This window comes from Sander vitreus, chromosome 15 (assembly GCF_031162955.1).
Source record: "Sander vitreus isolate 19-12246 chromosome 15, sanVit1, whole genome shotgun sequence".
In the NCBI taxonomy this organism is placed as follows: Eukaryota; Metazoa; Chordata; class Actinopteri; order Perciformes; family Percidae; genus Sander; species Sander vitreus.
The window spans coordinates 17,977,433-18,000,097 of NC_135869.1; the positions used below are offsets into that span (position 1 = coordinate 17,977,433).

The window sequence follows — 22,665 nt, forward strand, 5'->3', positions numbered from 1 at the left end:
TGTCGGCTACACACTACAGCAGTTTGATAAATTCATCATTATACCATGCGAAGTGAAAAAAAAACAAGTTGTGGTACTGGGAATACTGGTTTTGCTTCTGGCTTCTCAGACCATGAGGTCACAGGTCCATTATTACCACGGCCTATTGAGAAGACGTATGTCCACACCCCTCCCCCTGCCTGTATACACCACAGCTTAAAGAAACAAACTAGACATTGAATATTGTTTATTCATTACTTGCCAAGTAATATAGAAATAGAGCTGACCTTAATAAATCAGTGACAGTGTAAACACAATCAGGTACTACAGCTTTGTGTTGAAATTTGAGGCACATTCACAGATGACGTCTCTTTCCTCACATCAACTCGGCTGAACCTTTCCCTGCCACCCACCGCTGCACCTCATCTCACCGTGATGACTGGACAGTTTTTTTTAAGTTCCTCCAACTCATTGTACAATAGATTACGCTCAGACTATTCTTGCAACACAATTAAAACAGAGAGATAATTATAGTATTGTGTCCAAAACGTTGTCAAGGTTTACCTACTAAGCAAAAATATGAGATAACTTTTTTAGCAATTAAACACTGTTTTGATGAACCAAATAGAATCATAAACCATGCCATGGCCTTATAATATTTTAGTATTCACTCTCTCTGTGTGTGACTTCCTCTCAAAATTTCTTGATGAGTTGCACTGAAAAAGGGAAGGAGACTTTATTTTTTTTTACAGCATGTGTTGCCAACCTGTGGAGAGTTTAGAAGAAATAATCCTTAAGAAGTTGTTTATCATACTAATTTATTTAATAGCTGATGTTAATTGTCTAGTTAGAATGTGAGCAACAATGAGTGCAAATATACATTTCAAATAACTGTTAAACATGTTTTGTAGGTTTGAGTTTAAAACATTTTTAATGTATTTCTAGGGTTTCAAAATGCTTAAATGTAATGTTATTATGCCATGCTCACTCACATGCTGTGGGCTTTATTGAACGTGGGAAACTGTAACTCAACTGTGGTAATGAGGGTTCAGCTGTAAGGGATATTACATTATTTTAACACACAATACCACATGGAATTCTTTGAATTCAATGGTTTTAAATCCTGGCACTATTACTAATTTGCAGTTAAAACAATAACATGTCTGAAGTTGTTTATTATGCTACTATGTCTTTTGTTATATTCTTCTTCTTCTTCTTGTTCTTCTTCTTGTTCTTGTTCCTCTTCTTCTTCTTCTTCTGTGACTTTACTTCAAACGGCTGCTGCTGATTGAAACAGTATTGTGTTATATAAACTTCCAAAAAATAGAAAAATAAAATATCAGTATGCAAGACAGTGATCCTACTGCAGGCTTGACTCTGCTGTCTCTGGTTAAATATGAGGGCTGACAGTGATCAGCAGAAAGAGTGTGTGAAGCCCTGAGCCCACCTCCCACAGAGAGCCCCCCTGAGGCACATCCATCACTGGCTCACAGTGGCTCAGACCTGGAGCGAGGCAGCAGGGCAGCAGGGCAGCAGGGCCTCAGGGCCTAACAGGGCAAAGGGAGGCCAGTTAGTGATGGCTCGGGGAGAGCAGAAAAGTAGAGCAGGGGGATCACAAGGAAAGGAACTTTACTAAGCCACTTTCTTTGTCTTCCAAATCCAAACCAATGAACTGTCTTAATGACTGAAATGACTGAGACTGAAATTATATTAGGATGCTGAGTCTCTTATTTCTCTTATTATCTCTCTCTATTTCTTTAGAAGACTTCAAAATATGAGTCCAAAAAGAAAACGCCACAGACTGTCAGAAAAACGATTTGAAGGGAATTATGGAGCACATTCAGCACAAACATTGATATTACAGTTGTTAGGAGGAGTTCTTAATGTAAAATAAATCTTGCCTGACTCAAACCATTGGCAATGGTCATCCAGTCCTGATGCTGTCTGAGTAACACAGTATTCAGGACATGATTGGCTCCTGATGGAAGATGTTGCTTGAGAGATAAACTAGAGCCAACATTTCTGTTCATCAAACAAGGGTCCATGTTCCTCCAGCTTCAGAGAATGACCAGAACATTGTGCTCAATTGTTTCATTCTCAGGTTATTGGCGTGCGTGCATGGGAAAATGTGAAAAGTTTACATCTGCAAGTCCAGCTTTTCAAAAACCAATTACGAGTTCAGGAAATCAGGTAAGCATATAATCATTTTTTGGGAAAATATTTTTTTTTTCATGAATAATAACTCCTTTATGGTCCCTTCAATGAAAAAAACAACAAGTATCTTTGTTTTACTTGTAAATTTAAACAGAAGATGAGTGTGTTTATACATTTACTTTCCTTAAAAGGAATGACAGCACGTGTGTGGATGGGATAGAAGTTTTTAGTTGTTTTTTTTCTAGTCAGAGAAGACAATTTTTGTTGTGTGTGAAATATAGTTAGAGTAGCTGTAAAAAAGTAAGTAAAAGAAAAAAAACGTGGAGCAGTGATAGCCATTTTCATCATGTTTCATCAGAATAGTGTGTCATGTGTGTCACCCAATTAGTAAAATGACATCATGATCCTGGTGACTCATATGCTTGGCTTTTCGGCGGACACAGACAGCGTTGCCCATGTAGCAGCCCAAACATAATCATGAATGTAATATGTCCCATACAGCGACTTGCCAAGATAAATTATTTTGATTACAGCAACTACTAGAAATTTAACTTTGAAATGAACTAGATATTTTAAAGCAACTGTGCAACATCAGATATCCAGGCTCTAGGAAATGCACAGTCTGTGTTGAAAATAAAACAGGGCAGAGCAAATAAAGATGATCTTTTCTGAACTGTTTGCCCCTGCCTCCTGATCTCGACTCAGAAAGTCTGGGCAGTGGCGAAGTGTCCCAGCCACTAAGTGGATCGGTGCTATGATTGGGACTGCTGCCCTCCGAACAGCAGGAGTGCTCTGATGAATGTTTCCGAGAAGCATCGGAAACAAGACCACATTTTTCTTTTCTTTTTTTCAGACAGGCCTTTTCCATGGGCAATTTTCCCAGGACGACCCCATTATTATTCCACAGAGACGTCTGTCCCCCTCCGAACCCTATGGGTGGTCTTTATAAAGGCAAAAGGAAAGAAAAAAAAAAAGAAAAAGGGGAAAAAAGAAATCTGGTGAATCCTGCGGAGACTGGACAACAATAAAATACACGACAAAGTAAAATGAGACAAAATAAAATTAAAAGTCAAACAGCACTGTGACATATTGCAAGCTTACTCTACACTGATGGACTGTCTGGTGTGTATGTGTTGCCTCCTTGTTACAGTATTTCAAGGAAAAGTGATTCTAAAGTGGTCTAATCAAGGCAAAAAGGAATATTGAATTGTCTTCAGATATATGTTCATATTTCAGAGTTAATGTTATATATCTTATGACCAGTTTATTGTTATGTGTTTATTTGTGCTACTGGTAACCATTCCTTTGTTTAGATTACCCACAGGGACAGTGTGAATTGACACCCACATAGTTGCTTTTAAATTGTCCAGTCCATAAAATCCTTTCTTAAACCAATAAGAAACATCCAGTGGAGGAAACCCTGCTAAATCACTGAGAAAGACAAGCTAGACCACAAGGCCGTTTCCATGGAAGCTACACCCTCAGCTGAAAAACTACTCTTTGCTGATTGAAGTTGGGAGCAAAGGGAGGACACATTTCCTACATCCTGAAGTGTATTGATTATTCTATACATTAAATCAGATGAGTTACCTGAACAACAATTATCTGAGTCAACTCACTCTTAGGGGAATGATATTTATTTAAGTTTACAATCCCCTCTTGCCACCGTTTGATTTCGCTCACTGTTTGAGTAGATTTAGGAAGTGAGACTTTGCCCCGCGGCCATCCATCTTGCGCTGGGCCCATGAGGACATCGGCCTGTGCCAAGAGGCCGAACTGGGCCAGCTTGCTGGAGCCCTTGGTGAGCTCCCTGCCTTTGTCTAAGGATGTGGAAGAAACCTGGCACCGGCCCGAGGTCAGCGTCACAAAATTATATTACCATAATCCCATTAAGTGTGTCTGAGGCCTCATGAGCTCCAGCTCAGTCTGGGAGGAAGGTAGGTGAGGGCTGCCAGTGGGTGGGTTTGTGGCTGATGAACTCAGTTAGTGGATATTGTAGCACATGGGATGGTATCTCACCTGCACTTTATATTGTATATTTTATATGTGATATCTTTGCAAATATACATGCAAATGCAAAGATATATCATGCTCATGTATTAGTGTGAGCCTCAGTTGAATCCTGTGTTTTATCACAGTATGTGAAACCTATTTTCCATGACAAAAATGTACTGCATGACCAGAAAGAAATAAAAAAATAAAAAAAGAACATATACATGTGCCAAAAAGGAAGACAACTCTCAATAATTAAAGCCATGAGCCAAACAAGATGATGGATCAAGTGGGTTTTTCTTTAAGCTTTATATAATCAAGCTTTCTCATCCTTATCTGTATTATCCCTTGTCCTTTAGAAAAGGATTCTCCCCAATAATAATGAGATTTTCCATTAATACTCTTGTTTCCAATAAAGACACAGAGAGAAAAGTCTGGGCTGTCCAACTAACCACGGATACAGTAGTTTGTCTTTGCTAATTCCCTAGCTGTACCTGGTAAATCTCCACAGAACATATCATTTTACAGTGCACATGCCAATTGGGCACAGGTTGTTGAGGGGATACAAATCAACATGTCAGTAAAATTGATACTATTCTCACAGGGCATGACAGCTGAATACAAGCCATGCTCTAGTGGTTGATCCTTGAGGCAAACCTGTGGCTGTCGAGATTATCTGACGTGTAACATCGGAATGCAACCTAGTTTCTGCGTTGTTTAATTGTTTTAAATTTAAAATAACCAAAAAATGATCGCCATGATGTATTTTTCTGCCATGCAGTTTTAACTATTTATAGATTTGTTCAGCTACTACTATTGCAAAGAGGAGAACTGCTTGGAGGTTTCTGTTTGCTTGCTTTCTAGGGTCATAACGTTTGTGTTTGTCCTGTTCTGGATAACAGCTTGAAAAACAAAATCAATTGAAGACTTATCTCAGATTAGAGAGAGAGTGGGAGGAGTTGCACATGGCGTGGAGTGTATGTACAGTATGTTTGTGTCTTTTCGGAGAAGCGGAGGTATTGGTTGCTAGTTTTCGCGGTGACTACAGTGAGTATTGCTGGCAGCCATTTCTTTACTTACAGGGCACAGTATCTCAAACATACCTCCCCTATGTTTGTCCATTCCATCTACAGGACAACCAGTGAGCCTTAATCCCTTGTCCAAATAAGTTAATACCTCAACTAACATGTAAAAGTAAAGTTCAGGGCCAGATGCAGATTCCTGAGAGACAGACGGTGCCTACATGGCAGTAAACCAATTAATTACACACAGAGTGACTCAGTTTGTCATGGAGACATTCAGTCACACACACACACACACACACACACACACACACACACACACACACACACACACACACACACACACACACACACACACACACACACATCTGCAGGCTCTCTCTCTCACTGAATCACACACACTAAAGGAAGAAATTAACTGTTTTTGTTTAGCTTCCAAAGTAAAAAGTCTCTATTTAACATTTTACAAAAAATCTGCCATCCTCCACTCTGCATCCTTCTTTGTGTTAATGTGTGTGTTTATATGTGTGTATGTGGGGTTCTTCTCCTCCCTGCTTCTCACTCTTTTTCCTTTGCTGACCCCCCTTGCCCCAGCATGTGTTGTGATATGGTTCGTCTCTGTGGCCTTTTCCTTTGGGAGAGGAGCTTAGTGAAATATGGACAGAATGCCTTACGGTCAATGGGGTCTTCACCGGCCTCATTTCCTTCATGCAGAGCTCTGTCAGAGAGCGCTAAGCAGACCCCCCAGGCCTATTGCTGACAGCACAGGAGAAAACAGACAGTGTTGAGTTCCCTTAAAATTAAAGCAAATAGTAACTTACAGTAATTTGAGTAAAGAAGCTAATAAGACACAAGTGTCTTGTGATTCGCCACATAAGGTTTGCTGGGGAGATTACTGCGGCAAGACAGCTGACTGCTCACATAACTGGATTACAAAGCCGTGCGCTAAATCTGCTTTGAAACAAAAGCTCATATCTGGACAATAATCTCAATGATTTGATAAATAATATAACAGATCTGTAAAAAAAGAGACCAGCATCATGTGCACATGCTTCCATCCTGCAACTTTCACAAAGTTATGTGTGCTGCAGCCTCTTTAGAACATTAATTGGGAGCAGTTCTGGGATGGGGGTTGGGCAGGGTTTGGGTTTGTTCTGCTGTATGCCCTGATTATTTTCTCCACAGGCAGTTTAGTGCTTTCCAACTACCTCTGAAGCATCAGCAGTTTTTGCCTTGTCGTGTGCAGAAGGGAATACTTTGAAATGAGGTGCAGAGGGACTCTCTGCAGGAAGCTTTTATGAAACTCTAATTTTAGAGAACAGTTGTTTTTACAGATGCCCATTCCTCTCAGACAGTTTTATTTATTTAATGGTGATGTCTCTTTTCTGGAAGACTATAGTTTAGTACAGCCCCAACTTACAAAGATCTAAAACTCTACCTAATTCAGGAACTGTATTTCTTTTCCAATACCATATTTCTGTCAGGGGCTTAGAAAACATGGAATTAGTATCATGTCCCAGAGTGCCTTGCAACAGCAGCTGTGGGGAACAGGTGTGTGTGGTGAGCACATGGTGAAGGTGATGAGGTCTGCCACATGGTATATGCATAAAACACAGCTTTGCAGAAAGAGACAGAAATAGATGCTTACCTCTATTGGATCTATGGCTCTGTTAGATAAGCACAGCAAACGGAACTCACAATACATCTGAAGGAAGAGGCAGTGGTAATAAAAAGTAAAAAGGTGCCAGTTCAGTGTCTTTTTTTACATGGATGAAGGAGAAATGTAAATCTCTAAGTTACGGGCAGGATCACACAGTGGGATTTCAATAAATGAGTGAGTGCTGTGCCAAAGTACAGAATACATTCAGCCCTCCCTCTCTCTCTCTCTCTCTCTCTCTCTCTCTCTCTCTCTCTCTCTCTCTCTCTTTCTCTCTCAACCTTTTTCTCAAGTAATTTTCTGTAACTTGCTGTGAAATTCCAAGGAGACGTCAGGAAGAGAAGAATCAGGAGGCAGACTTTTGATTTTCATGTGCGCTAAAGCCAACTTTTCCAATGCAAGACTGCATTTTATAACGATTATATTTGCAGGAGAAACTTTAGTTCTTGTTGTTGTATTTTACATGAACACCGACGTTTTCTCTCTACCTGGCAAACGTCATCATTGTTCAAATTAACCCCAAGCAGATGAGAGGGAGAGGCTTTGGTATCAAACTGCAGAAGAGCACACACTGGTTGCCATGGTAATTAAGCCTGCTGGCGTTCATGGGCCTCAATTGCCAATTGGCATTGGCTAATGGCGAGTGAGATGAAGCTCCTAACCCTGGGAAAAATCATGCCCTCTCCTGATTTATGATAGCTGTGAAAACTTCAAAATTCTCTCCCAGACGTGTCAACAAACATCACAGCGCAGGTTCAGCTATGCGTGTGCTCATGTGCAAAGATCCAACAGGCCTGTTTGACACCTTGTTAAGGTTTTCCTCTCCTTCCTGCCCTTTCTACCCTCGCACATCCATGCCCCTGTGGCCCTCTGGGCGCTGACCCCAAAACTCTGAAGATCACTCAAAGGAGCCTCCTAACTACCACAACAATCTGGCAACATTTGGCCTCCATATTTTTTTCCTGAGGTATCCCCCATTAAACTCCTTTTATAGCTTCTCTCTATTGTTGTACAGAAAATTGATATGCTAGTGTTTTAACTGCACCCTGTTTTACTGCTATTAGGTATTTGCTCTACTAATGATAGGTATCAAACCCAACCTCATCACCACAGAATCACAAATTCATAGGGTTGGGGATAATTTCTTGACAATTGCAAATCTTTTTTTAATCTCCATTCAGTTTTATGTCTGACAATTCAGGGGTTTGCAATCTCTGCATTACAGGTTTTATGTCCTAACTTGACCATGACCAAGTCCAAGGATCTGTGTCCCTGTGTCTAATCTGCAAGTACTCCATAATAACCATGAGAACAGGCTCTCCTGTAAGATCCAGGAATGCACAGTTGCATATCAATGACCCACATCAACAGAGAAGGACACAGAGAGAGAAAGAGACACAGAGAGAGAGAGAGTGAGAGAACAAAAAGAGAGGATAAAAGGGCCCCTTCCTAACACAGTCACACGCACAAACACACTACAAACACAGAGGCAGGCAAGTCCGTGAAATATGACAGCCCCACGGTGAAGAAGGTGGGGGTGAGGGAAGCCATATTGTAACAATCTTATTCTGTGGTCATTAATCGTATCCTGCTGTTCCAGCCTCCCCGACCGTGTGCGCTGAGCGTATGTCAAACACATTTCCCCTCTCTCGGTGGGCGCACTCCCAGCCAGCTCTAATGCTGCACAAAGACACAAACTCTGAGAGCTCCTGAAGGCAGACAGGCCAGATAATCTCCCCCTTGGACTCCAGCGCCAAGTCCAGAGCCAGCCATAAAGACATGGAGAGACACAGGCCCACAAAACCTCCTCTGGCCTGGCTGCCGCTGATGCTACCACGCTACATTGACAACAAGCGCCCCGACAAATCACATATACTGTATTGTGAATGAAAAGGAAATATTTAAACAAACCTCCTTATCTCTGTCCATGCTGGCTTCATGACTAAAAGTTGTTAAATGCTACTGTTTAAATGTACATTGCCTCACTGCTGCTTCTTTTTTCTTTTCTTTTTTTACCACATTGCTTTCCATAAGTGGATTCCAAATAACATTACAGATGGCTCAGCTCATATATCTAAGTAGGCTTATGATCAGTACAAAAGGTACACTTTAATGTGACATTGTGTTGGAATCGAGAACAAAAGTAATCATTTAAGATACGCTTGTTATATAACTAACTACAGTTTCAGCATTCCACAACAATCCGAAAATCTGTTCATTGATAAACATAGACAATTTCTGGGCAGCCATTGGTATTTGGCAGCAGTAAAGTGGTCTTCCCTCTGTTCCTTTTTATCCATCTCTCCCTCCATACTGCCCGTCATGCTCCCTCTTTCCCCCTCCTGCTGTGAGCTCCTCATTAGGGAAGTGATAATGTAACCCCTCTGTTACATCAAGCGCTGCCGTTTGTCATTATGACTGACAAGTGCCGAGGTAGGCTAACTGAGTGCAACAGGAAGAAATGCTCCCATTGGCCCTGTAACTAGTTTATCTTTTGTCCCACATTTTTCTTGCTTTTTTTTAACAATGCCTCAGTGCATAAAGAAACACAGACTTGAAAATGATAAAATGCCACTATTAGAACATTAAGAATGCTATCAAATATAAATACATAAAACATATTGTTATCATCAATCACTTTATATTTCCATATCGTAAGTGGGTCTACATATGTCTCAAACGGCAACTCAGGACTATTGCCAGAAACCTGAGAAGTTTCTTGACAAGTGGAGTCTCCAGAGCAATGGAAAATCAGTCTGAAACCCCATCAATCACAGCACAGGAGATTAGTTGAAAGACCTACATTTCTTTGACAGACTGTTCTGAGATCTTGACAAGATAATAAATTGTGAAACTGTCAAAACTGCTTGATTGAGGAGATGTATTGATTGTAAATCAAAGACTTTACAGACAGTGCAGCCACTGTAAGTGATATTGGTATAACTACTGTTGCTATTAGAGGAAAACTGCTTTTCATGGCTTCCATCAGAGCTGTGAAAGTGAATCATTACACAGGCTCAAGCATGGGGTATTTTATCTGGTCTTTTGTGACATCCCCGGCTTACAATTATATTACTTTGAATCAGTTGCTTCTCTTTTCTCAGGAAAACAAAACAAAGGCGCAGTAAGCGCAAACAGTACAATTGTGGCAAAGATAAAATGATAATCTGAATGTAAAGCAGATGCACAATGAACACTCCTATCATAAAGGCAAACTTAACATGATCAAATTAGTTTGCCTATGGTCAAGGGACGAGTCTAGAGAGCTGAAAATGCCTTGACAGAACCCTTGACCTGTGGGTTTTAGTTGGGGAGGGGGCCTGTCAGTGGGGACAGGAGGGGGGTGATTGATTGGGTCCCTGTCAACAGGCTCAGCTGGACATCCTAGAAAGTATTCCCATCCATCAGATTGTCCAGACCCAGGAAGAGCTGCTTCCAGATGGGCAACATTGTCCCTGGGCCACCCTGGCTGACGTCTGGAAGACTCCGGATGACTCTTCAAGACCAAAAATGTTACTGACAGCAGCCGCAGAAAACCCACAACCTCTGCATCTATGATTGTCTGTCTACACGCTTCGGGAGTCGTAGCACACACCCAACCTAATCGATACCATACACCAGATAGGACTTGCAGAAACAATAGCTGTCATTACAATCACTAGTCATAGCTCAGCAAGCATCCACAGAGTGGCGATAAGAGGTTGCATGGATGGTGCGCTGGCAGCGATCACTGTGTCTAGTGCCTAGTGAGGCATAACATGGAGACTTAATTGTGGTGCAAGGCCTAATTGCATGGTCAGGACAGGGGGTAATGAGTTAATCCCCAGCCAGTCATCCATGATGAGAAGAAACAAGTCCTCAGCACAGTAATTACACTGCTGCTCATTAACCTCTAAGCCTCAGGACACGAGGGAGTGTGATGTGTTCGTTTTCGATGCTCTTTTATATCTTGAAGTAGGTTTGATAACAGGTATAATTTGTTAGTGGGGGTCTTAGAATTAAGCAACAGTCCTCATAGGATCCACCAGCCAACCCAGGGAGGCCAGGAGTTCAGTCAGTGATTTGGAGTTCTTGCCAGGTTGCAAGCCCTGTTGACAGATGTGAATGTATTTTCTAGGAAGGGCTATTCGGGAGAAGAAGACCGGGGAGATATTTAGGGGAATGGGTGGGGATGTATGTGATCCCATGGCCCCAGTATGACAGGCGTCACACCACCCTCCACGTAATGATCTCTTCCATATGGACCGAGGAATGGTCAGACTGTGTTTACATGAGCTGATCCCCAAAACGTGTCCCAAGACTCGTTCTCTGGCACTGCAGCCTGGGAGGAGAGCAGACGAAAGGCGCTTGGGCAATTAGGACACCCCCTACTAAAGGTCCATTAACGCAGACTGCACAGTGGCACCAAGCACAGCAGCAACCTGCCAAAACACCCCCAGTTCCACATGCACTTAGACACACACCACGCACTGTTAAAGATTACATTCATCATATTTTCATAATTGTTGGAGGCACCTAAAGTCAAGGCCAAGTCAACACATTTTGTCTGGCAGCGTATGAAAAGAGCCATTTAGGTGGAATGCATATCAAAAGCATTTCATCTGTGTTTGCTTCAGAAAATTGAAGAAAATATCAGGGTGTCACATTCAGATGGCATCCTTAAATAATCTGAGCTTCTTTATCAACCTTGGACCGAAGAGGGTGTCAAATCTTTTTTCAAGGTGGAAGTCTAAAGTCTCTTAAGTTTCACTGCCAAACTAAATCCTGGCAGCAGGACTTAAGATTGGTACCAGCCATTGCAACGGTATGGCCATTGCAACGGTACTTACAACCTCATGCACTGAAAGAAAATGTGAAATGTGGAACAGTTCGGACTGTTTGGTCCTTTGCAGCCAGTATACTTAGCAAGCCAGGAGATTCATCATAGTGATATGAGACGATCTCACGGTGAGTGTCTGCAACACTACAACTCTGTTGTAGCCTCTCCTCTATTCAAAACACCAATTCACTCTCAGAGTATAAACCCCTCTGTGGATGTTTGGAGAAGGAGGTTCTCTCCATAGTCTACTTAAATAACCACTTCCCCTGGAATGAAAACAGATCCATTATAGGACACTGGTATCTCCTCTCCTACTGGGGCACCTCTCTCAGTCCTGACTGTGCTTAGCGATGGGCGCTGTGATGGCGGAAACTGCCCCTTCTCTGTTGACTCAGAGCTGGAAGTAAGTAAGCTGAACTCAGGCCTTGTCTCACTAGGGACCAGCCGCACCCCGCTAATGACATCCAGCCCTTGACATTCTTAAAACGTCTCTGGTTATTAAGGAAAACAAACAAGGGCATCAGACTCACTCACTCTTTGTGCTAACAAATACCATCCCCAGGCAATCCGGTAGATTGCTGGTGCAACTCAATAGTCCCCTGTTGAAAATCAAATCAGGTTACGGTGATTTTGGAATGTACAGCGAGTGTAGCCCAGCATTTATCCTGTGAAATGAATGAAGGAGACAGCCGTAGATATGATAACACGCAGAGTATGTGCAGTAAGGGAGGGTGCCTACCTGACATAGAGACTCAAGTTTCCCACCTACTATACTGGGAGGAGCAAAGGAGTAAATGCACACACACATTTGCAGTCTAGAGTGATGTTACCTCATTGCAAGGGGTTTTGTGGTGGGATGCGGTTCTCATCCCATTGGAGGGAGCTCTTCCACCCCCTCCACCTGCCCCCAAATCCCCTTCGTCCCCTCCCTCCCTCTCTCCCTGATCTTGCCACACATCATTGCCCTGCTAAACGCTGACAATTGTTGACAAATGGACTGCACCGCACACTGTGCGTCAGTTGCCCCAGGAGACGGTGGCGGACACGGGGGCAGGGAAGGAGAGCAGAGAAGGGAGGAAGCGGGGAGTCAAGGCGCCTGGCACAGGTGGCTGAAAATCAATACAGATCCGGCGTCTGATTGGGCCTGACAGCACAAGAGCAGTGGAGTGTGGGAATCCACTGAGTGCCACACACAGCTAAATTGGATGATCGAGGGTAAGAGAGCAGAGGAAGAGCCAAGGGAAGAGGGAGGGGCGAAGACACATTATTCCACATTATCACAGTGACATTTTGACAGGGCGACAAGGACACGCTCCGAACACATGCACACATAACACAGGATAAATGAGAAAGACACTCTAACAGATGGCATCTGAACACTTACGCACAATTCATATTTTGCATATTTCTGTAGCTTGTTAATTATTAGTAGAGGTCCTGGGTAAGATTAGTATGCACTTCATTTAGCAGAGAATATCTCAACTGTTATAGACTAATATGACCCCATTGAACAACGTGGGATGTGTGCTAAAATCTCTACCCGGGACAAAAGTCCTGAAAATGACCACAACAGGTGACACTATTATCACACAGGTGAATGGGACTTTTTCTTCCCTTTATAGATATCCTCATACATTTCTACCAGATTAATCTTCATATTAAGAGAAATACTTTTTGTATTACACTTTGTCTAAAAAATAAAATAAAATATGCAAATGAGGCAATATCTCATTAAATATGCGTACATATAAACCCTTGAAGCTACAGATTTTCTGAGGTGATCACAATGTTCACAATGACCATGATTATAAGGTCATAGAAGAGTGTAAGCATTCTGATTTGATATAAAGAAAAGGACTAAAAAACAGTCAACCTATTACATACAACTGTTATTTATTAACCTAAACTTTAAAAGCTTGCATTTCCTACCAGTTCTAAATATTGCTGTCATCACGTCATCACCTACAACTTTTTTTTTTCAACAAAAAAAGGTCATAGTGACCTGAGGTCATAGCAGAGCACATGGCTGTCAAGCAAGATGACTTGTGAGATCAAGAAAAGTAAGGAAATCTACTCTTTATTCTTTGTGTTGGCGTGTACACTTATTAAGTGTCATTATCATATGATTTGTAAGTTTGTGTATTTAAATAATTATAATGAATTTGTATCAGTTTTATATTTAATTTGGTGTGTATTGTAGCTAGCGAACTACAGTTTGTTAGCTAGCTAGCTGCTAGTGTTTTTGTTTAGTTTTTTTGCAAAATGGGGCAAATGTCATCACCTGCACACCTGGGCATGATGTTCCATGTGCAGGACATTTTAAGTCACCGTACAGGATCTACATCACTGACACTGTCATCAGATGACACAGATGTCTTTGTGTGCCCATTATACCATATAACAGTCAATTGGAGAAATCTTGGCCTCCAAGAGCTCTGGCTCATTCGCAACTCAGGAGTGAAAAGATCAATATTACCACTTCCTGATATCTGCATACCGCTGGGAGACGAGCTCACACAGTGTCTCCCAGCACTACATGTGCTGACTGGGTGCGATATAACCAGCAAAATATCAACCAAACTTGCAGCTCTGAACACTGTCCGCAAAGCAGACAACTCTTCTCTGATTCTTAATTTCAACTGTCCACAGCTAACAGAGAGTGCAGTACAAATGGCGGAAACATTCTTGGTCAAAAGTGTCAAACCATCAACGGACATGGAGACATTTGACGACCTGCACATTGCTGCGTTCGATAGTAATGCCCTTAAGATGGACTTTGAGATGACCGCTTGCACCTCAACTAATGCAAGAAAACATATACAAAGAGCCTATTATCAACAGCAGCTTTGGGTCCAAGCACCATTTACAGACGCCACCTCGATCTTAAATGCAGATGCTTATGGTTTTGTAAGAAAGGGCAGTTTATTAGTCCCTGAGATTGTAATCTCAAAACCTGAAGGTTTGCCAGATCCCTGCTCGTGTGGCAAGTATGCACACAAGAATGGGTGTACCTGTCGGGTAGCTGGTATCCGTTGTTGCAATTACTGCAAATGCAAGGGAGGCAATAGTTGTAAAAATCCTATCACTGAATGAGCTCTCATCATCATCCCCATACCTGGACTCTGTTGTGAAAGTTTTACCTTGCAACACAGGGAATAAACCTGTTGTGTTGTATTTTTCACTTTAAGTTAACGTTCCAATGATAATAGCAACGTTGGATATAAAATGTCTGTATATTAATCAAATGCTTGTTTTCTTTCTTTTAATTGTTTGTATACAATTGTATTTATAATTTTCCAATCAATACAGCACAAAACAGGACATACCCCCCCCCCCCCCCCCCACACACACACACACACACACACACGACATCCACACTGAACATCTACAGAAACACAATTAAAAATATCAAACCAGAATTCTTACACTTACACAGCATAGTCTTTGTAAACATTGTGATCACCAACTGTGGTCATTTTCAGGACTTTCGTCCCAGGTAGAGATTTTGGCACACATCCCACGTTGTTCAATGGGGTCATATTAGTCTATAACAGTTGAGATATTCTCCGCTAAATGAAGTGCATACAAATCTTACCCAGGACCTAGACTATATACAGTCCCAAGGGAATTACACTGTTCAGGGTTAACAATTGCAGCTGCTGACAGTGGCATGTTGAGCTATTGGGACACTAAATGCTCTCGTTTAGTGCAAATAACAACAACTCATGCATGCATACAGTATACACACACATTTTCAGGCTTGCTTTTTGTCATGCACAAACACACATATGCTGAGCTTGCAGTCATACTAATTTCACCCAGGGCTGAGTACACGTGAAAGTGTGGCACTGTGGCTGCCGCTTGGCCTCAACATGTGACCAGCCATTTGCCTAGATAAGTGCAGCTAAATGAAAAAAGCAAATAAAATATGATAATCACAGGTCTTACAAGGTCGTCATCCCCTCTGTCATGTCTTGGAAGAAATTAAATGGCGAGTGCACACAAAAACTTGTGTGTGGAATACTTCTAATTTTCCAGAAGACAGATGTACCTATTGCATCATATCAGTGATGCCAGTGATATCACAATTTAGTGCAGGGACAAACTGTTTCCTGTAGAGAATACAAGACAAGTGACACAAGGAAAGGGGTTTAATCAAACTTTTATGGGAAATAATCGCCATAATAATAAGTGGTCTTTGGCCTGCACTCAAACTCTGATGTTTGTTCACCATGACTAAATATACAATTTTACACAAATCTACAGACTGTACTTTCTGGCTGCGTAGAAGTCATTTGTGCACATTTGAATCAATGCTGATTAACTGAGGCTTAAGCCAAAGGTTTCTTCATCAGATAGTTGGAACCTACTCACCGAGACACCAGTTCACTATTTGACATGAAGGAACCTAGAGTAAGAGACATTCCCACCCTGAACCCCCTGGTAAAAGATCCCTCCCACATATGACAGTACAAATTAATCAAGATCCCAGACAAACCCTCACCCTTTGTGCAACAAAAGGATTTTCCCCGGCCCTCTATGGCCTCACCCGACAATTAAACTACATGTGTAAGTGTATGTGCATGTGTGCATGCTTATATGCAACCCTATCAAAAACTGCATCCCATTGCATAAATTCTTACTCATGCATTAAACATGAGCAAATATCTGTGTCAAAACCAGCAATGCATATTTACGTGCGTGTGAGTGTTTGCTTTGTACGAGTGTGTATGTGTATGTGTTTGTACGTGCATGTGGAGAAAAGTGTGTTTTGTGTGAAAAAGGGGGGCACAGAGTGGCGCCGCGATCAGCTGTGTGCAGGTTGCCGTCTTTGAGGGGTGGCTGGGTGGGGGTTTGAGGACATGTCGGCCCTGTGTGTGGGAACCCCGTGCTCCTCACTTCTCATACATTGTTCGCCTGCTCCTACAAACCGTTAATGCCACAAAAGATGCTCAGCCTATTGTGGCCCGGGACAGCTGAGGGGGGAGGGCAATGGGGCGGAGGCAGGCAAGGGAGGAGGGGTATGGCCTAGCCTGAGCCTGGTATGGCTGCTACCTCCCCTCCTTTCCTCACCTCTCCTTACCTCTCCTCTCCTGTCCTCTTTCCTCTCTGCTCCCCTGTCCTCTCCTCTTCTCTTCTTTCGTCTTCTCTCAGCTCTGCCACTTAGCCCCTCTCAAGAGGATTTGGCAGGGCCAGATTTAGGGGGCTGATGCTTATCATACAAAAGAATTAAACCAACTCAAGGTCCGAGCTTTCTCTTCTAGTATGCTATGGCTAATCTGAGAATCTGTGAAGGAGGGCTTAGGTGATGTTACATTTTCATTAGACTTCTGATGGCAAAGGGGCCACTAATGGTAAGAGCCCTGGGTGCCATTGAGATGCAAATCCTGATTATTTCTTTAATTAAAGCATCAGAGGGGGGCAAGCAGGGAGAAGGGGTGGAGTTGACACTGACAGAATTGCATGTCCTTACCCCTACTAGACAAGGATTCTCACGTCCGTCCAGACTGGAGATCTGGGGCTCTGGGGGATTTGGCTGGTTTGTGAAAGGCTGGTTGGGTTAGGGGATTGAGGCTGAGCCTTTGAATCTGTGACACAGGTCGCCTATATTGCCTGAGAGACTATCATTTTATCTAAGCCCCATACAAGATCTTGCTTGCAGTTACTGCAAAGAAATCTGGCAGACAGCATCTTCATTTGAAGAACACATATTAAATTGGCACTCTGCAATCATCAGTGCCCGTCTGAGGTTCACGCATTTGTGCTCTTTCTATCATACTTTTAAGGTTGAGGTCACATTACCTCACAAGGACAAAATGTTCCTGACCACTGTTCAAATCTTATTATGTTTATCATTGCAATGCTAATTCCTGAAAAACCCCAAACCCCACAGAAGATGGATTCAGTGGGACAACTGTGAGCTGAACTGGAACCATTCACAACAAACTAGCAAACGATTGATAGCTGCGATGACCGTCTGTTACTGCAGGGTGAACATTGAGGTAGTTGTTGCTGGTTTCCGTGCTGTTCCCTTGAGATGATCTGCGCCACAAATGAGGAAGGCAGAAAAACAATGAATGTTGGGGTAGATGAGTGATCCACTCTCAGAATCTGTATTGTTTGTCCTCGCCACGGTTCTGGTATTCATGGGAAGACTCTGTGTACCCTGGACGGCTGTGGACCAGATGTGGTCCTAAACCGACTGTGGAGCAGGACAGGGACTGCTGGTGGCACTGGAGACGGGGGAAGAGGGAAAGGGAGATGGAGAGAAGGAAGGAGAAAGTGTGGTGTGTGTGTGTGTGTGTGTGTGTGTGTGTGTGTGTGTGTGTGTGTGTGTGTGTGTGTGTGTGTGTGTGTCTGTGTGTGTATGTGTCTGTGTGTGTGTTTATGTGCACACGTGTGTCATGGTTGGTGGTGAGTGTGCGCTGTTGGTGATGACTGTTGGAGGTGGAGGGATGTTGGGGGGAGTGGAAGGCGGGAGAGGAAGGGGTGTGTGTGGAAACCCTGAGAACTTTTTTTTTTCTTGGCGTAGCTGCACTGCTCTCCAGGACCACGGAGTGTTGCCCCCCTGCAGTTTAAGCCTCTGTCTCTTTTTGTCCCCAGCACAACAGCCTGTGGCATTCCATGGCAGCAAATCTGGCTGTGCTGTCACATGGGGGAGATTAGCCAAACTAAGACCTCAATAGAATGCTCACTTTACTCACCCATTCCAGCAGTGCCCGCCCCCCCGCGCCCAAACACCCTCACACACCCAATTTAACCGTTCCTTGTCTAGACAGAGTGCAAAGCGATTATTATTGGCATTATTGAGACTTATAAGCATTCCCTTTTTTTATTGTCACATTCCCAGTGGTACACATGAGCTGCCAAGCAATGAGCCCTATTTCCCACTGTGAAGGGCACTTCCTCGTTGGTCGGGCCTGTGCATCGCTCCACCTGGCTAAGCTTACAGTATAGCTTCTGAGACTAGACACTATATATCTTGCAGTGGATTTGCATCTATTTCCTATCCATTTTCTCCAGTAACTGTGGTTTCTCCTGCCTTCTGGCTCCTCCGGTCCACCTCCCCTTCATAATGCAGTTATTCTGGGCTTGGTCACAGATATTTAGAGTTATTTTAGCCACACTGCCACTACCCACGCACACGCACATACACACACACACACACAGACACTCACACACACACACACACACACACACACACACACACACACACACACACACACACACACACACACACACACACACACACCATCCTTATCTGGCTTAGGGACACTCGGAGGAGGATCTTCCAGGAAACGAAGCTCCAGCAGGCTGGAGAGGTCTGTGGCTGCCTGAAGGGACCTAGGATGAACTGGGAAGGGGATGGGGGGGAAACAGTGGGGATCTGGGTTGAACAGAACCTTCTCCTAGGGGGTACTGCAAGAACAAAGCCATCTGACTGCATTTAAAGACAAAGAGGGAAACACATATGGTTTATGTTTGTAGCATGTCAGACTTACACCATTTGTCCCTTTTACACAACCCCTCCAGCCTCATTTACATATGTATTCATGCCCAAATGGGAATTATTAGATTACGATTTACCAGATATGTTCTCAGGGTATGTTTTTTCAAACCCGCTTACATCAGGTTGGAGTTAATGCACTGAAAGAGGACACTTCACAGATTATAATAGTAGACAGAATCTGATGATAGTTATGATTTTAGAGTTAAGACCATTGTTCCAGTTATTGGTTAAGTGAATCAATCTTACTCTTTGGGTTAGCTTTACAGATATAGGGTAGGCTGAGCTTCATCAGGCCCAGGAGCTGAGGCCAGAGCAATAGTCTGAGTTTGCAGCTGGAGTCTGGGGGCCACAGTTGCAGCGGCACAGAAAATAATTAGGTTTATTTTCAAGTAATGGTCTACTGCCCAGAGCAGCACCATTGCTAAGCATAGGCAAAAAGCTATTTAATCGCTGCCACATAAAAGGACCTCTCTTACCGCCTCCCAAAATGGATGTCATTAATGGACCAGGTCTGGTTGAAAAGGGGTGAGGGTAGGGACATTGCAGGCAGGGGGAGGGTTTATACATTAAGAAAGAATATATGGGCAGGAGCTGCCCAATCCAAACTGGCGAACCACTCAGGCAGTGCCTCTGTGGCACTGCCTCCCTCACCTGTTTTGCATTACAGGCCGAGCAAAAGCAACAGTAAACCGTGAACCATGAAGTTTAACCATTAGGCATTGCAATATAATTGTGGTAGATCTGCTGTGAAGTCACGTACTTGACACACACATATTGCTTAACAGAAACATACAAAATCTGAGCTGCACAGACCACGAGGGAGGATACTCAAAACCTACACTACATTACGATCTAATCATCTCCTGCCAATACCGTGACGGGTCGTTGCAAGCCAACCGTTTGCCATGACCACATAATTCACTGAAATTATACATCACAAATAACAATATATTGTTTACTTTCATCAACACATTGATATTAAATTCTCATGAAATCAACATGTTTTAGATTCTGCTTCCAAACATATCAAGCTGATTCTGTTTATCCTCATCACTCAGTCTGTTGCTTGCTTCTGACGTAGCTACCTGGCAGCTATCTGCACCACAGTCCCAGCACAGTCCCAGCCAAGCCTAGCCAGGCCTGCAGCAGCAGTGGGCCTGCTGGCTTTTACTGGACAGATTAAGTCATGCTTTTGCGTCTGGGAGACATTGTGAGACCCAGCGATCATCTAAGCCACCAGTGATCCAACACAACCAGTGGAGGGGAGCACCAGTGACATCCGTAAATCACATCATTTCCCATCAAGTGCAAACCCCTGTATCTCCAACCCACGGAGAACACTACAAAGTGCCTAGCTCACCTTGCACCCCTGGCTCCAGAGCTGGAATCTATATACAAGTAATGTTTGTCCGCAGCTTTTGCAATAAAATGCTGTATAGTCAAGACGTGGTACTAATAAAGCAGGATGGATATAGGTCCAAGATGAAAGTAATAGCTTTGGACTACTGTAAAGCTGGAGGTCATGTGAGTGTAAACGATCAGAAGGGGGGGAGTGCTCCGCCCCTGTAGTTCTATGGGTTTTGGGTGGATGCTGTCATCTTTCACCTCCAGGAGAAATAAGGCGCCTGAGTTAAGTTTACCTCTCTTTGTCAGGCTTTGAGTGTCTGTCACACAGACAAACCTTAATCACCTCCTCTTGGCAGTTGACCCAGTTCGTATAGGCTGGTTTGCAACATGGAAGCTGTGGGCATATCCAACATATCCATTAAGTATGGTTTAATCCCAATTCAGTACATCCCCGGGGACATGGGATTACCACAAAATATAGGAAAATAAGGACCGGATTATTAATGGGGAGATCAGTGAATGTTTTTGTCACAGATGACCTCTTGCCGCTCTTGTGACGAACAAACACAGAAACAAACACACACATACATACACAGTAAGGAGCAGGAGTGAAGTCAGTGCTTGGCACAGCAAACTTGTGTGGGTTCCTGAGATGTCAGGCTCCTGGCTCCACTGATTCAGGCTGTTATTGCCCCTTCATCCTATTCCTTCCATCCTTCCCACTTTCCACTCACAACAGCAGTGCTTTGCCAGTGGGGTCACCATCTCACACAACAGTCTCACAATGCTGTATTGTGCATAATATGCTAATATTGATGGTAAAAGCAAGTGATTTTAGACCAACGTTCTAAAGGTTTGTGATGTTGCTCAAACAACAATTTCCTCCCTGTTCAACAGATTCTGCTATCGGGCATTTTCCAGCTGTCTCATGTGGTAGTCTTTCAGCTAATAGCACCAAAATTAGTATTCACGAAGCACCCTACACTTCCCTGCTTGTTTGCTCTCTGCTGTGTTCTCACCATAAATTTGGCTCCCGGAACATCAACTTACAATGGTTAAATACTTCTTGTTTTGTCTTGGTTTGTGACTGCGTATGTGAAAGTGTGCATGTGTGCCTGTGCACATATGTTTGAAACACATGCATGAGGTTATATGTCTTTATTTGCTTTTATAAATTATTGATACACGTTGCCCACAAAAACTTGCAATCTAAGAAGGGAATCTGGAATTTCCATAATAACCTGTGACCTTTGATGTTTAATTGCAATTGTAGTTTACGAGAAAGCTTTTGGAACCGTCTTTCAGTTCTGTTCTTGTCAAATCCCTGACCTTTTGCATAAAGACACAAACTTACTGCAGCTTTGAGAAACACATTCACTGCAACTTTGAAAGGCAATTGGGAATTTTTAACCTATGCTCTGGAGTTGAAAACATGACCACTGCGGCAGGTTGGACATGGAAATAAGGGAGTAAGGGACCGTTTGGTATTTATGGAATGGACTACCGGAGGAAAATAGGGGAGGGTCATGTCTTTTTATTCTTTGCTGAGGGGAGAGTCATCCAACATTTTTCAGTCCAGAGGGGGGGGTCACCAAACTTTTGTATTCATGAAACAGCAACATTTCAAAGTGGCTTGTTTGGTGCATATTTTTCCATGTAGCTCTTAGTCTCGGCCCTCCTTCGCTACCAGATGGGTCTGACCCATGAGTTTGCTGGGGGGCAGGGGGAGCTGCCCCCCTGGTGGCTGAAACGGATAATTGCATTGTTTAAAAAATGAGTGGAATAATTATGTCTGACATGATCGGATATTTTATAAATATCTTAAATAACACAAAACAACTACCGTAACTGGTGGTAGGTAATACATCTGATTTCATATACTGCTTTAGTAAAAAAAAAAATATTACCTGGCTGACGATGGGAGCAGCAGGACGCAAAAAACGAAAATGACTGTTGCACTAGTCTGGACATCTTACCGTGCCAAGGTTGCAATAAAGGTTGTCAGCTTACTAATTGATTGCGCGTTTTGTGTAGATTTGGACTTTTATACGTTTATTCCACTTTGTTTAAACGGCGAAGTGGAGGAAGCCTAGTGACGAGTCCATAGCAACCAGTTTGTGTGTTGAATGTTACCCAGAGTGCCTTGCTGAATAGTCTCAATATTTTATTGTTTTATTTCATGTGA

General features: G+C 42.9%; 1 long non-coding RNA gene across 1 annotated transcript; it reads right to left on the bottom strand.

Annotated features, from left to right (window-relative positions):
- Positions 1-246: 246 nt before the first annotated feature.
- On the bottom strand, positions 247-12,444 carry LOC144529841 (uncharacterized). Its single transcript, XR_013503059.1, has 3 exons — positions 12,363-12,444; positions 1,427-1,526; positions 247-1,260 (listed from the first exon to the last, which is right to left on the bottom strand). It is a non-coding gene; the product is annotated as an uncharacterized LOC144529841 (long non-coding RNA).
- Positions 12,445-22,665: the final 10,221 nt, after the last annotated feature.